General features: G+C 34.7%; 1 pseudogene; it reads right to left on the reverse strand.

Annotated features, from left to right (window-relative positions):
- Nucleotides 1-5,379: 5,379 nt before the first annotated feature.
- On the reverse strand, nucleotides 5,380-6,228 carry LOC149203980 (uncharacterized; annotated as a pseudogene).
- Between the last annotated feature and the right edge of the window lie 2,921 nt (nucleotides 6,229-9,149).

Raw genomic sequence — 9,149 nt, forward strand, 5'->3', positions numbered from 1 at the left:
CATACTTCTATATCCATGTTTGTTAACAGGGTTGATAAGTGAACCTTACTGAAATTTTTTAAGGAAGCCCAAAAGGTAGACAAGGAAATGTTATCCTTACAAGGAAATGCTTCTATAGAATATTCCAAGATGCATAGGAAGAAACTTTTACTTTTAACCAAACTAGATGAAAAGGAACCTATTGATCATTAGAGTGTTTCGAAACTAGTCAAAAAATTGCCTATTGAGGTGGTTGATTTGAAAAATAGATTAGGAGAAGGATCATATAACCATGGGCATTTTAGAACTTTTTGGAAAAGTAAATATAACCAACCTAAACCTTGTGAAAATTTGAATGTAAATATAAACCTGGATGATTTAAGATGGACAACGTTTTCTCCTACCATCGTGTTAATCACTCTGAAAAGATATGTCCTCAATGGTTAAATTAAATGGCCCTTGTGATTAACTAATGTATTGATCAACAATCCCTTTCTGATCATTCAACTCAAGAAATTGATTGTGAGTGATCCATAAACTATTTTGGATATGATAAATTTATACCTATAAAATATGAAAATCTACACTATTAGGGTATATTCCTCACTATATTTATGGATATGTAGATCATTATTTATTGTGCATGTATGTAAATTAAAATTTATGCAGAAAATAGAGAATAGTGAAATAAAAACTCAAAAATCACATTTAACACAATATATATCCTAGGAAACCCTTACGGGAGAAAACCTAGCTAGAAGGTGAGGTTGCTTTTCTCTCTTTCTTTGAATAGAAAATAGTTGCAAGTATAACAAAGAAGTAAGGCATGTGGCCCATGTATTACTACAGTACAAAAATCTTCTATTGTGCTCTCTCCTTATCTATATTAGCTACTTTTCTATTCTATGGAAAAAATGCACTAAAAAGGAATGGAACCCCTTTACCTCCTAGTGTCCTGGTTATAACATAACCTGATAGCCTACTATTGGTTAGGTTTGACAACCTCAACTCTTAACCAAAATCACAATATCAAATATTCTAGATTATTTTTCATCGTAATCACATGGATGTATCCTTTTCCATGAATAGTGGGGTTTGACATGGCACCCTCCCGAATTATAGTGGCCAAAATAGGAAGGTAAACTTTCAAGTGGCATGAATTTTGCATACAAACTCTGATTGAGGTGATTCTTGCACCGTTGGAAAGGTTTTTGTGTGTAAAATTGGAAAAATAGGTGTTGAACAAAAGCGGAAAAAATTTACCCCAAAAAAATCCTTTCATGCCTAAAAATGCTCCAAGAAGGTTTCAGACCCAAAATTTCCAAACTAGGTACCGCCAGTAAAAAATGGTCCTATGAGTGAATTCATCCACTTTTTCCATTTTGAAAGAATAGAGATGGATGAAAAACAATATAATTATCCATTCTAGATCAATGAGTCTATTACAGAGGAAGTGAATGTGAATTAGGGATCTATTATGTTTTCATGGGTCTAGGTAGTGGATACAGATACTTAAACCATAAAAGAGGTTTCCTTGGGGGAGTCCCAAGTCATGAAAAGAACCCTGAAGGCCATAACCTTAGAATTAAAAGATATATTCATGACACCTCTTCCTCGGCCAAGGATAACTCTTCTCCTAGATAGATTACCCCTCCACATGTGATGCAAAAACAAAGTCACCCACTAATAAAATAATGCCCAACATATCTCAAAGCAATAAGATAATAGCCCTTATTAACACTTAGTCCATAGAACGCAAAACCATCAAATATATGAAAAATACCAAAGATAATGTTTCTTTGTATGAAATTTGTGATTTTTCAAGGTAGAGATAATTAAAAATCAAAACATTAAATTCTTGCCTCGTCATAAAAAGATTACTACAAATTTGGAAACCACAATAAAAAATACTATGGTTAAACAAGAGCATTAGGCTATTGATAAGTCAATTTTTAATGCATAAAACATTGGAGAACTTCATAATATCAGACCTCCTTCCCCACTCCCTCTCTCCATATTAACCTTTGATATTTTCAATCACCAGGTGCATAGTTGTCTGGTAGAATTAGGAGCTTCATCAAATGTCATGCCATACCATGTTTGCCAAAGAATTAACATTGTCTCCGCCAAAAACTATAGCAAAAGTCATTCATTTAGTTATATTTGAAGTTAAAGTCATAGGAAAACTTAAAGATGTTATGACTAAATTATCTTCAGAACTTACAGTACATCATGTTGAATAACATTTTCATTTATGTCAAATTCGAGGGGACTCTAAGGTGGGAGCATGGTCTAATGCAAGAGCACATTTGGGTGTAGAACGAAGAAAAAAGGGGGAAAACCTCAAAAATTGGTCTAAAGTGGAAGCATAAGGAAGAAACCTCAAAAGTTTGAAGAAACCTTAAATTTATCAAAGAAACATTAAAAAACATTATAATGTAAAACCCATGAAAAATCCAAATTCATTGAGCTTCCTCCTTCAGTTAACTGAGTGTAAATGTCACAGGAAATTGACAAGCCATCTACTAGATGCTTGCCATATTGGTATTTTTACTATGGAAAAGGTCTACTGACTCACTAATATCCTGGTATGAAAATCGCCCCTACTCATAAGGCATGGTCATAACCGGCTCATGGCTTAGCACCTAAGGGTTAAGTACCCTCAACATATCACCATATTGGCATTGTAAAAATTAGAGAAGGATCACTAGATTTTTTGATATTCTAGTATTTGAAGTTCTTGGTCATGCCCCTAATCACAAAGGTGATTAGGTATGGCACCTGAGGTCCGAATTCGTCAACATATAGGAAAACAAGTTAGTTCTTATGATTTTCCCAATATCCAATATATTATATCTCTCAATAATAGCCATTGGTCATAGGGTTCTTAAAGCTTAGCACATGATGGTTAACCCCCTTCGACATTTCGACATATTGGCATATCATTTTTTTAGTAAAAAACAAAGGGTTGAGATTTTTTTGATATTCTAATATAGTTGCTCCTAGTTATGCTCTTGGTCATGGAAGGGTCTAGTTCCAGCTATAAGGGCTTAGATCCCTTGGCATATCGAAAACCAAAGCTTTTTGTTATGCACATGTGTTGAAAATAGTTGATATCCTGATATCCCATTCCAAAGATTTTTCAACAGATAGAAAATTTGGAAACGATTGACATCAATATTATCTATATTCCATACTCTAAAATCCTAGTTTTTATGAGATTTTTCAGTTTTAAATGAGTTCAAGTGTTTCCCGATAATTTGGTGTAAAAGGCCAAATTTTAGGTTCAGCCTCTTCCACCCAATTCCAACACTTGGTCATACAGATATATAGTTATAGTACATAGAGCCTAAGCTTCCAGAGTCCTCAACATATCGACATTTTTAGCAAAGGCCCTAGTTATGCCCTTTGATCACAAGTGCTTAAGCAATAAAACTCCAAGCTAAAGGCCCTCAAAAAATTAAAGGTTTGCAAGGTTTTCTAGTATTAACTGATTTTTGTGGTTTTCCCGATTTCCAAATAAAAATTGAATTTTGGTGTTTCAATACCCCATCATCCCTTATCACGATATTAGTTAAAGTGTGTGCCAACAAGTGAATGTAGCTTGGGATAATATCGTAATGATATATTATGAAGTATTCAAACACCAAAATTCCCTATAAATTTTTAATTTTGGTGTTTCAACACCCCCATCACCCCTTGTCACGATATTAGTTAAAGTGTGTGCAAACAAGTGAATGTCACTTGAGATAATATCATAATGATATATTATGAAGTAAAAGTGTTTTTCAACATTCTGATATGCCAACATAAAATAGCTCGGTCATGTTTCATGGGTATATAATGTAAATGTAAGGTGCGTAAGCACATATGTTCCAAGCTTTAAAGATATTTAATTGAATGGAACTCCAATATGCTAAAGGATTATAAAGGTATTGTGTTAATAATATAAGCACTTGGGCACAAGATAGAGTTATATATGGAATAAAGTTAAAGGATTGGGGTTGTGGTAGTTGTGCTCTGCAGGTGGCATAAGTCTCTTGGCATCATAAATTCCAATCTTTCATAAGTTAGTTTGAAGGAAGTGCCAAATTAAACATGTGTTATATTGGTAAGAAAATATATAAAAGGTGTGTTGGACAAAGTGAAAATTATAAACACGGATTAAAGGGAGTGCCAAAATTTAATCAAAATGTTGAAAGAATTGATAAAATAATAAATCCTTAGGTTGGTAAAAGCATAGTTGACATGAGAAGTGAAAGAAGAGAGTAAAAAAATGTAGCTTCAAAAGTTTAGATATTGATCTGTAAATTGGTTTGGATATTAAATCAGATAGTTCGTCACAATGGATTTGATAAATAAGATTTACTAAACTCTAAAATCTACTCTATGAGGGTTATTTTTTCCTTATATTTATGGAATTATTAAGGTATTGTTTCTTGTCTATGCATGAAAAATATAAATATGAATAAAATAAGGAACAAATGGAAAAATTGCTTACAAAACCACAATAATACAGGATGTAACCTGGGAAACCTTTTTAGGAGAAAACCCATCTAGAAAGTGAGGTTGTTTGCTCTCTTTTCTCTACATGGAAATGGATACAAGTATAAAGGAGTGAGACTTATGACCTGTGGGCCAATACATAACAAAAACCCTCTTTGTTTTCTCTCTCTTTGTCCACTTTGAGCTACTCTACTCATCTATGAAACAAAATGAACTTGGATAGAATAGAACAATTTTTCCTCCTAGTGGCCCAACCATAACACAACTAGATAGCCAACTAAGTCTCAAATTTGACCCATTAAACCTTCAATATGTTAGCCTCACTCTCATAATAAAACAATTATAAATCCAAACATCATAATTAAATAAATCAAATCTTGAGAATTATGAGTTAGTTCCTGAAACTAGGGAGTTTAGCTAGGATGAGAGATTCTCTCCAACTAGTTCTCCTAGATTAGTGTTTTGTTGAGAAAATATCTCAACCATAGTGTCCAAGATAGACGTACTATCTTGAGACCAACCTCCTCATGTATTTATGTGTACTATTATCATTCTTTGTACATTGATTGATTAATAAGGAGAATGTGAGGAATGCTATAAGGCTGAGGCCTTTTCCGCCATGTCTGGTTTCTATATTTGTAAGTGTTGATTTTATTGATTTTATGTTATGTGTGTTAGTTTCCTTCATGTGGTATCAAAGCAGAAAAGTTCTACGAAGCCTGTGTAAAGAATGTTTAGTAGAGCCATCGTGAGAAGTCGTGAAGAAGATTTTTTCTGCGTGTGATGAGTACGATGGTTAACCGAAAAGTTTCTTCTGCTGCCTTAGTGTTATCAATCACAACATATGCACGAAGACAATTATCAGAGCAAAGTGAACGATTGGGAACGACATTTTTATGATTTGAGCTTTTCTGGACTTGCAACTGAAGATTTCACAGTTTGCATTATGACAGATACAGGTGCTTTTTCTATTTTAAACTTTGGTCCCATGTAGTTCCATCAATGCCTTTCCTTCACAATGGATTGCAGAAGTCTCGGGCAAAGAGATTTTAAAATCTAGCAGCATTTCATATTTCTTATTTGATTTACTATGATTTTTTAATAGATGAAGTTTGCTGACATTTGGCAGTAAACCATCCTTCGTGTTCCTCATCATTAGTAACATTGAAATGTGTGGCTCTGGCTGTACCCAATCCATAGTGCCTGCATTTCTTCGATGGAATTGAGATATCGACTCTCTGCATCCAGAATATGAGATACTGTAATAAGACACTTGCAGAGAGTAGTACGTCTGAAACCCATGCATGAACTTAGCCATAGATTGTCTATATATAGCCTCATTGTATCCATAACCATCAAGGCGAAAATCTTCATCTGAAGAATATGAGAATTCATGCCCATGAACAACCAAATGTTGAATACTCGTTAACTCGGAAAGCACAGATATATCAAAGTTTTCCTGAAGCCTTTTCCTGCACCGAGACATAGGATACTGTAGGATATTTTCATGTTGTAAGCACTGCCCAACAATCCCAGAGCAGAATAAAATAAAGCCATCGCAGGCTTCTTGAATATCAACCAGAACAACCAAATAACATCCATTTTATTGCTTTGATCTTGCACCAATAATACAAATCCTCTCTTGGTCGGCCGAATGAAGTGCCTGGGAAACTTCTTTGAGGGGTGAATTGCAGCTCCGAAAAGCGGAATAGCAGAGGGGAGAACGCATGGATCCACCATTACTGCAAGATCTCCAATTATAAGTGACTAGTTATTTATTTCTCGACACCTTCTAATTTCTATTACAGTCCACCACAACCTATTCTGGTGTGACCATATTTTTTGAAACTTTTTCGAGTGTGGAGAAAGAACTCTTTGTCGTGGGCTTGGAGGAGGCCACAGTACGAGGTTAGATTCATGTAGTGGATGAGCTGGTGAACATTGTCAGATATCTGGAGTGAAATTTTGAAGATAAAGAGCCTCCATCTTCAAACTTTAGAATGTTTAGTTTGTGGGCATGAGAGTTTGTGATGTGTCTTCTATTGAATATTGATCTTTTATTGGAGCATTATTCGATGTTAGAAAGCATTGTTCAAATTATATGCACTGTGTAGAAGACCGACAGCGTGTTGGTGGAGATCTGCAGTTTGGAGCTAGCAAAGGAAATGTGTTTTGGGCAGACCATGTCATGGTGACCAGATTTAAAAGACCTGCTATTGTTCAACAATAGCAGTGTGGAAGAAGTTTCATATCATTATGGTACTTTGCGTAATGAACCTCTTTTATTATACTCACTTTTGAGTGGAATGTTAAATTTAGCACATAAAACAAATATATAAGAGCATGACTTTATATAGGTTCATGTAAAAACTTGAGTTTTGGGAGTGATTAAAAAAAGGGGATGATAAAGTGATATCATAAATTCATATAAGTTTAAAATGGATGATAAAGTAGAGTTTTTATGGAGGGATAATGAGTCTATATTTTTTGTATTTTGGAGTGATAAGTTTTGGAGAGATAAGGAGTATTTGTAATCTTTTATGTAATGGAGTCATAAGTGCTTTTGTGGAGTCATAAGGTGTGTATTTTGTAATTTTGAAATGATAAGTGAATTTGTTTGAGTGAAATTCATTATTGTAATCCAAAGTAATATTTTACTTTGAGAGGGATTGAGTCAATGCAGGCAGTTTTTTGAAAACAATTTGCTTCCAAAGTTTGCAACTGTGACATTCTCATTAAGAAGCTTCCAATACAAAGTTGTGACATTGAAGAATGATGTAATCCCATATTTAAATAAAAACATATCTTTTTGGTGGTTATCTTGTCCTAGATCCGCCCGAAATTGAATAAGGGGATCTTAGGTACATCATGTGTATGTTTGTGATGGCACATGCTTCTTGATATTGTTTTTGTTTTGTGTCTAGTTTTGACACTAACCTTCCTGTGGTATCTTTCTAATATGGTACACACAACAGATTAACAAATTAGAAAATTTCATGCACATAATCAATTCCATTCAAGCTTATGTAATCAAGAAAACTGCAAGCAATCAAGAAGCAACAATACATAATGAAGTTGTCAATGACATTTCTACATCAACATCCAATCAAGCTTAATTACACAAGCACAAAGCGTCACATCATCAACTTGATAAGATGATCTTCCAAGCAAGCACATTTCACATCATGTAATCAAAGCAATCAAGTTAAGAACAATACAAAATCAAGCATTTCAAGCCAAGACGACATCAACATCATCAACACTGTTTGTATCACTTGCAGATAAACATTTTTTAAGTTAATTGTACAGGTGTAACTAACATGCTAATTTGAATTGTTAAGGTGAATACATTAAGTCAAGTAAGTCTTCAACTGAGTCATCAATATTGAACTTGTCATTTGTCTCTTGGGTGCATTTTTTACAGTGTTCGACACCCTTCCTTTTTTTCAGTACATTCAATGAGTACATTCAAGAAAGCACAAAGTGTCAGTAATCAATCAAGCAAGTTCAAGCAAGCCATCTAGAAAGAAATCATCATTCAAACAATCAAAGCAAGCGAGCGTGTCATTCAAACAACCAAGCAAGCAAGCGTGTCAAAATCAAGTGCAAAAGTTCAAAGCACGACATCTACAACAAATGAACCAGTGTGAAGTTGATTGAAGCATTCACAAAGTGTCAATGAAGAATTCAAGCAAAGCGATCGTCCTCAAGTGAGTGTAAAATCAAGAGTTCAAGCAACCAAGTTATAAATCTCTAGCAAGTGTTTAAAGCATCAGCAATAAGCAACAGTACAAGCGAGCCTGAATTCAAAGTGAGCAAGCTAACATGGCGACACACATTCAACTATTTCAAATTCTTAACAATTTGATTTTATCATCAGCTAGCGACATGGTGAACATCAACAAAACAACTCTTGCTGATATTCAAGTGCATCTTCAACATGCACATGAAATGATTGAGTTTCTTCAACTGGAGTCGCAACTTCAAAGAGATGAGTTGCAACAGAAGAGTGATGTTTCCAAGTCTTTCATCCATACAGATGAAGATAAAGATGTTGATTCCAAGTCATTGATCCAACCAACTTCAAGTGTCGAAGTGGTCCCTCATCCAGTTCAACTTTCTTCCAAACCAATCATGAAGCCATTGGAAGAAATCCAAAGTAACAGAAATCAACGAGGTGTAGGATATGTCAAAGATGACGCCAACTTGCATATCCCTGATTATTCTAAGCTGATCAAGTTCATCAGTGCAGGATTTCTTGATCAAATACAATCAACGAGCCATGAGAAAGTTGCAGATAAATAGACATGCACGCAAACTAAAGTTGCAGTCAAACTAAATTGCCTTCATTGTCAAAGAACCAGTCATCTGGAAGATCAATGTTTTGATCTCCATCCTTGTCACCATTGTGGCAAGTCAAATCATTCATCAACACAATGCAGAAAACAACAACAATCAAGCAGATTGAAGATCGATTATTCATGGATTGATCCCTGGGAATGGTCATCCACAGTCAAAAGATTGTATAAGTTTTACAATCGAATTCACTCACACATATTGCAGCCAACAGTAAAAATGAAGATGGTACTCTCGTGCAGTTGAACAGGGGAGTACACCAGTGAAACACTCCTACACTTGAAGGGGGGGAGTTCAGACATAATTTG

The sequence above is a fragment of the Pinus tabuliformis genome, chromosome 2_1, assembly GCF_031772625.1.
Source record: "Pinus tabuliformis cultivar Carrire ecotype Pingquan chromosome 2_1, CPIR1, whole genome shotgun sequence".
Classification (NCBI taxonomy): domain Eukaryota; kingdom Viridiplantae; phylum Streptophyta; class Pinopsida; order Pinales; family Pinaceae; genus Pinus; species Pinus tabuliformis.